Genomic DNA, 7,500 nt, shown 5'->3' with positions numbered 1-7,500 from the left:
AGTTAAACAGTAGGGTTAACTACACGACCCACTGCTACCACAGATCTCTTAAGTTCCTCTACTTGCTTCGCATAGTGGCGAAAGAACACCCTGGAAGACTTCCAGCCCGTGTATGAACGGAGATGTTCAAAATCCATACAATTAAAGAAATTTAGGGATGAGGCAACTTTTCTCGGATCGTGACCTGCGGGTGTACTGTCAGGATCCGCTCTGCGAATAAAATATGTGATTTTCGCTCTGAGTTGATTCAGAGATAAATTTGAGCCTGATGTTTCTCCCCTGAATAGTTGACCACCCTTGAAGTCTGAAGTTCTACGAAGATAGACCTTTAGGCATTCTACTGGACATAGAGATGCATCGTCTTTCAGAGGGCAGATTCTCCAGGGACCCCACCTGTTGGTGGGTAACTCATTCTTGGCGAGAAACGTAGGATCCGGAAACAGGTTCAGATCCCCCCCATCCAGGAACTGAACACGACCTGCCTCTCTCGAGAGGGCTACGATCTCACTAACCCTGGCCCGGGACGCGAGTGCAAATAGAAAAATAACTTTTTGCGTCAAATCCTTTAACGCACATTCTTCATTGCTCAACAGGGAGGCGAAATGAAGAACTTTGTCTAAAGACCATGAGATGGGCTTTGGAGGTGCTGAAGGTCTGAGCCTAGCGCAGGCTTTCGGAACTTTATTAAAGATCTCGTTACCTAGGTCGATCTGGAAGGCAAATAAAATGGGTCTCATCAAAGCAGATTTACACACTGAAATCGTGTTAGCTGCCAACCCTTGGCCATGGAGGTGGATGAAGAAAGATAAGCAGAAGTCTGTTGAGATCTCCTGCGAATTCTTTGCCTTTACAAAGGCCACCCATTTTCTCCAAGATGACTCATATTGCCTTCTAGTCGATTTGCACTTATATTCTTCTAGGAAGTCTATGCTGGCTTTCGAAATCCCGAAACGCTTTCTCACCGCAAGGGCGAGAAAATCATGAGCTGCAGGGTCCGGGTTTTCTGTAATGAAGCGCAGACAGTCGACTTCTGGACTCGCTGGGTCAGAACTGGATGTGGTAGCGGCACAAACTTCATCTGTAGTTCCAACGCCAAGGGGAACCACATACTGTTCGGCCACTTGTGGGCCACTATTGCCGCTACCCCCTTGAAGGATCTCAGTTTGTTGAGGACCCTCAACAGAAGGTTGTGAGGAGGGAACAGATAAATCCTGGACCATCTGTTCCAGTCGAGGGACATCGCGTCCACTGCTTCCGCTAAGGGGTCCTCGTACGGGGACACGTACAGGGGCAACTTCTTGTTGTCTTTCGTCGCAAAGAGGTCTATCTGCAGTTCTGGGACTTGATTCAGAATGAAGGAGAATGATCCTGCGTCTAAGGACCATTCTGACTCTATCGGTGTGAACCTGGATAGAGCGTCCGCTGTCACATTGCGGACTCCTTGAAGGTGAACTGCCGACAGGTACCACTTCTTCTTTTCCGCCAATCGGAAAATGGCTAACATCACTTGGTTGAGAGGTGGTGACCTCGACCCTTGTCGATTCAAGCATCTCACAACCACCTCGCTGTCCATTACCAATCTTATGTGGATCGAGTGACGCGGGGAGACTTTCTTTAAGGTAAGGAGCACTGCCATAGCTTCTAGAAAGTTTATATGAAAGGTCCTGAATAGCTTGGACCAAGTCCCCTGGACTTTTTTCCGATGAGAGTGACCTCCCCATCCCTACTTTGAGGCGTCTGAGTGAATCGTCATCGACGGGGGAGGTGGCTGAAGAAGAACCGACTTCTTTAGATGTCTGGCTTGGGACCAAGGCCTGAGAAGAGTACGTAGCCGAGGCGGCACTGGTCTTCTCAGATCTCTTCGAGCGTTTGATGCATACCTTCTCCAAACTCCGGTTGCATCCTTTAGCTGTGCTCTTAGCACTGGGTCTGTCACTGAAGCAAACTGGAGAGAGCCTAGTACCCTCTCCTGTTCGCGTCTTGATATCCTTTCGGAATCTAGAAGTCTCTTGACAGAGCCCGCTATCTCCTTCCTTTTCTTTGTCGGGATGGAGAAACTGTGTGACAAAAGGTCCCAATGGATTCCCAGTCACTGGAACCTTTGGGATGGAGAAAGTCGAGACTTTTTTCTGTTGATCTTGAAGCCTAGGTACTCTAGGAACTGGATCACCTGACTGGAAGCTTGCAAGCAATCGGTCTCGGATGCTGCCCACACCAGCCAGTCGTCCAGGTAGGCTACTACCTGAATTCCATTTAGGCGTAATTGTTTGAGAGCTGCGCTCGCAAGCTTCGTGAAAATCCTTGGGGCTATGTTTAGCCCGAATGGCATGGCTCTGAAGGCGTATAGTCTCCGTTGTAGCCTGAACCCTAGGTAGGGGGAGAGTCGACGGCTGATTGGAATGTACCAATAGGCGTCTGACAAGTCTATAGAGACTGAGTATGCCCTCTTGGGCAGTAAGGTCCTTATGTGTTGCAGTGTTAGCATCTTGAATTTGGAATTCACTATGAACTTGTTGAGTGGCGACAAGTCCAGAATGACTCTGAGCTTTTCCGAGTCTTTCTTGGGAACACAAAACAGCCTCCCTTGGAATTTGATGGACTTCACCTTTCGGATCACCTTTTTCTCCAACAGTTCTTGAACGTACTCCTCCAGAACGGGGGTGGAGTGTTGGAAAAACCGAAGGCACGGGGGTGGAGTGCTGTACCAGCTCCAGCCCAGTCCATTCTTGAGTAGGCTTTGGGCCCAGGGATCGAAGGTCCAGCGATCCCAAAATTTCATCAGTCTCCCTCCTACCGGTATCGTTTCACTTGGACTGCCGTCCTGAGGTCTTGCCTCCCTGACCACGACCACCTCTGAATCCCCTTCCCCTTGAGGGGCGCCTAGACGAGCCTCTGGCTGCTCCTCTAGGTTTTGCACGAAAGGAAGAAGACTGTCATTCGAACATTGGGGTGAATGTGGATGACTGACCTGGCACAGCCTGGGGTACCCACTGAAAAGTAGTCGGGGTTTGTGCAACCATCTGGGGCACTGGAGGCAATGGCAATTGCAGTTGCTGTTGCTGTCTAAAAGGCTTGGCTGACCGAGCCGGTAGCCTAGTCCTCATATTCTTCCTCTTTGGTTGAGGACCCTCATCCGGGGAAGATTTTCTTTTGATAGCCAGGCCCCACTTCTGGAGAAGGTTTCTATTCTCCACGGCGGCCTTATCAACAACCTCTTTGACCACATCGGTAGGGAAAAGGTCTTTTCCCCAAATGTTGGAGGAGATTAGCTTCCTTGGCTCGTGTCTCACCGAGGCCCCAGTGAACACGAACTCCCTGCAAGCTCTCCTTGCCCTGACGAAGCTATAAAGGTCCTTCGTCACTGTGGCTAGGTGAGACTTAGCCACTACCATGAACATTTCATGGACCTTGGGGTCACTTGCCATCGTCTCAAGAGTAGTCTGATGAGACATTGAGGCAGCCAGTCTTTCTTTTGTCTCGAACTCTCTTCGTAAAAGAGAGTCGGACAGCTTGGGGAGGTCCTCGCCGAATTGCCGTCCGGCAATATCAGCTTCCAACTTTCCCACTGAGAATGTCAGATGGACATCCTTCCAGTCTTTGTGGTCCATAGGCAGGGCCAGCGACAAGGGTTTACACTCCTCCAGGGAGGGGCAAGGCTTGCCGGCCTCGACTGCCTTTAGGACAGCCGCAAACCCTTTCTGTAAAAAGGGGAAGGCTCTAGCAGGAGAGGACACAAAAGAAGGGAGCTTCTTGTTCAATGCAGCTACCTTCGAGTTAGAGAAGCCCCTCTCTTTCATTGAGGATGAAAGTAGGGCTTGAGCTTTAGCGTGGTCCATAATTATGACCTCCTTCGGCTCTGTCTCCTCCCTTTAAGCTGGTTCTTTTCTCAGCCGGACATAGCAGTCCGGATATGATGCCTTGCTGGGCCAAAATTCCACCTCCTCTAGTGGAACTGAACCCAGCTTATCCGAGATGACGATCTTTCCAGTCGTCATTGGCATGTGCTCAGCATACCTCCATGGGTTAGCATCTGAGCATACGGGAAGGTCTTTCACATTGAGCCCTTTCCCGGGTCCACGTGATTCTGCCAGGGACTGCATACGCAGTTCCATAGCAGCCGCCTTCTCCTGATTCTCCTTCTGCATTTGTTGGATCATTCCAACAATCGAAGAGAGGGCCTGTCCCAGTTCTACTGGGAGACCGGCCGATGTTGAGGGGATAGGATCCGGAATCTGAACCGGAATAGCCGACACCTCGTCGACCTCATCCTCTACGACATCCGGGGTTTGAACTTCATCCTGACCTTCTGCCAGGAGGTCTTGTTCCAAACGTTCGTCCAGGTCAGACATCCTGTCATCTAACTGGATGTCTTGCATCGCAACTGCGACTTCCACATCCACCTGGACTTGATCTTGAGGGATCTCCTCTTGAGGCTGGGGAATCACTGCATCAGCTGATGCCTGGGGAAAAAGATACGCCCTCATCTTCTCACTTGGAAGATAAGGGCCAGAGGTGTTCTTCTTGAAGCCCCTTACCCAAGTATGAAGCTTTTCCCTTGCTATATCCCTTGATTCCGCCGTTCTAGGGGAATCAAAAGCCTCAGTAATCAGGTTAGTGCATACAGTACATACCTGAGGGTCCCAATACTGGAGATCATCCTTGGAGACAGCGCATGCTGCATGTCTCCTACAACACTCATGTCCGCAGAGGTTCTTGCTGCGGACATTGCAGAAAACAATTCCCCACTTCGGAGGGTCCTCCTGTAAAGAGAAGAAATTTCCATGAGTATCAAGCGAACTATGTATCACTGGATATGCATAGTATAGCATAACAATTCATAAAGGAAAGACACACACTTGTGTTTCCCTCACAACCCATTGTTGCAGCCTTCCACATAATAAAATCAAAAATGGTTTATCTCTTCTAGAGTAACCAATGCAAGGTTTCCAGAGGAAACAGGTGGAGCTCACACCTAAGCAATGATTCTAAAATCCTGGATAATAGACAGGGAAGAACTCAGCTTCCTATCTGAGGGCAACAGCAAAGGGGCGTGCAAGAAAACACAATAGTGTTAGAAGACACAGTGCTGTACCAAAACCCATACTATAGTTTTCCTCTTACTGTATATGCTATACAGAAGAATACTAGTACAGTATAGGGGGATGTGTGCCGGCCTGCCTTTGCCGGCCGGCACACACCACAACTAGCTTTAAAGTATACTACTTAACAGCTATAGGGCGGCAGCACTCTGGTTCAAATGCCTGTGCCGGTCGGCAGCAACTGCCGGCCGGTAACAGCCAGTGTTGGCCGGCAATGGCTGCCGGCCAGCAACTACACAAGGTAGTACCCAGCTGCCGGCCACACTCTTGGTGACCGGCAGACAAGGATTGACATAAGCCGGCCGGCAAAGGTACAAGACTGATGCCAGCCGGCAGCAAAAGAACCAGAAGACTACACCTGCCCGGCTGCCGGCCTCATAGGCCGGCAGCCGGGACATGTACAGCACTTAGAAGAAAAATAGAATGGATGCCGGGATAAGAGTGTACACAACCTCCAAGCCCGGCAACCGAAAGAGTGCATATAAGGAAGGGGAGAAACTAATTCAGTCTTCCTTGACCCATGCCGTCCGGCTCTGCCGGCAGGCATAGATGAGGGACCAAGAGAGGTCCGGGCAGCACTCGAAAACATAAGACCCTTGCCGGCCAGCAGCTCTGCCGGCCGGCAAGGGGCTGAGTCAATTCCACATCCTAACCTATACTAGGTCCAGAAGTAGAACGACGTACAGTACAGTAAGACCCCTGCCGGCCAGCTCTGCCGGCCGGCAAGGGGCTGAATCAATTCCACATCCTAACTTAAACTAGGTCCAGATGTAGAACGACGTACAGTACAGTATGAAGAAAGAGGGGGAAGGGACAAGAGGGTCCTGCCAACCTTGCTTTAGTGACAGATCACCCGCAGCCAAGAAACTTATCTTAGCCTAAGGGAGATCTAAGGGGAAAGGCCAGCAATACTTGCCAGCTTCCAGAGCACCAAAGCAAGGAAGGCGTTGCTACTCCCAAGGGAAGAACTTATCCTCCCGCGAGAACAGCAACAGGACTAGTCTGGTAGATCACAAAAGAAGGAATCATATCCACAGAAACCTTCGGTAGTGACCTAAGGGAGCTAAGCTCCCTTTGTATGTGTTAGGTCAGCGAGGGGGACTCAGCCCCAAGCCAGACAACACAGACTCAGACTAAAAACTCTGTTGTTCTGTCCCTCTTGAACCATAACTACAGGAACAGGAAGGTACAGTAACACCCTAGTATAGTTTTATCGAAAATAAATTCGGAAAAAACCACTTAGGGATAAGCCCAAGGCTTAAACAGAGGGAAAGGGATTGCATACCTTCTCCGGAGAAAAGAAAGCAACCGGGGATTATGATAAAGTATACTAAGGCTCCATAAGCAACTAGCCTAGGCACCAAGAGAATCGATTACCTAATTCACCGAAACTCACTCGTATACTATCTTGGAAATATTCCACACAGTCTAAAATGTATAAAATATAGCCTAAAGCTTCAATAAAATTTAATTACACTCGGAAAAACCATAATCATGCATGAAGTACTAGGACCAAACGACTAGGCTACATGGCCTAGCGTAGGCCAGAATGGCGAATACTTCGCCAAATAATACTAAGCACGAAAGGAAATCCTATGTAATGCTAAATAGCTAAAATTTATTAAAGCAAAACAACCAGGAATGTCGCTCTGACTAACTAACTTATACCTAGCGAGCGACGGCGTCCAAGACGCCTCTGGTAGGCTACGGCTCTTGTATCAAAGATTAATCCTATTAATCACTCAAAATTTTACCAAGAGCCTACATTTATACATAACAGACACTATACTCAACTTATCAGAGGCCGACGAAGACGAAGAAGCCATGAAAAGTCGAATAAATCCAAGATTTGCGAGAAAAACAGGAAAAAACACCGAGTTGTTAAGCTACGCAAAAAGGAATACAGATGGCGCCAGGATTGGCGCCAGGCACGCATACGAATCGGAGGATAGGGAAGCCTTGGGAGCGGCTCCCCTTTTTCTTTCCCGAATTCGTATCTCGCCAATCACCTCCTACGAGACGAAATCTCTGTCCAGGATGTAGATTGCCATGTGGCGTGTCTAGAATACGTCCTCTGATATGTCGCGATATCCCTTTCACGAGGGATACTCGCTCCAGGAGTTAGAATTCTGGTACCTTAAGGTAAATTCTCTGGGAATATCGCCGTAGTTGTAATATACCCTAGGAAGCTACCCTATAGGAACTTCCATCAGGACGACATGGCTTGAGCCCAAAAATATATATATATATATATATATATATATATATATATATATATATATATATATATATATATATATATATATATATATATATATATATATATATATATATATATATATATATATATATATATATAAACTACCTCTAATAATACTAAAAAAGTTTTAAATGTTCATAA

The 7,500-nt window shown here is 48.1% G+C and overlaps 1 protein-coding gene across 1 annotated transcript in view; it reads right to left on the bottom strand.

Annotated features, from left to right (window-relative positions):
- Window positions 1-7,500, bottom strand: part of LOC137627111 (neuroligin-3-like) — a 24,702-nt gene that overhangs the window by 16,141 nt on the left and 1,061 nt on the right. The window lies entirely within an intron of this gene.

The sequence above is a fragment of the Palaemon carinicauda genome, chromosome 34, assembly GCF_036898095.1.
Source record: "Palaemon carinicauda isolate YSFRI2023 chromosome 34, ASM3689809v2, whole genome shotgun sequence".
NCBI classification, from domain to species: domain Eukaryota; kingdom Metazoa; phylum Arthropoda; class Malacostraca; order Decapoda; family Palaemonidae; genus Palaemon; species Palaemon carinicauda.
Note: the sequence above shows the minus strand (reverse complement) of the source record. Positions and strands in the feature narration are given on the sequence as shown.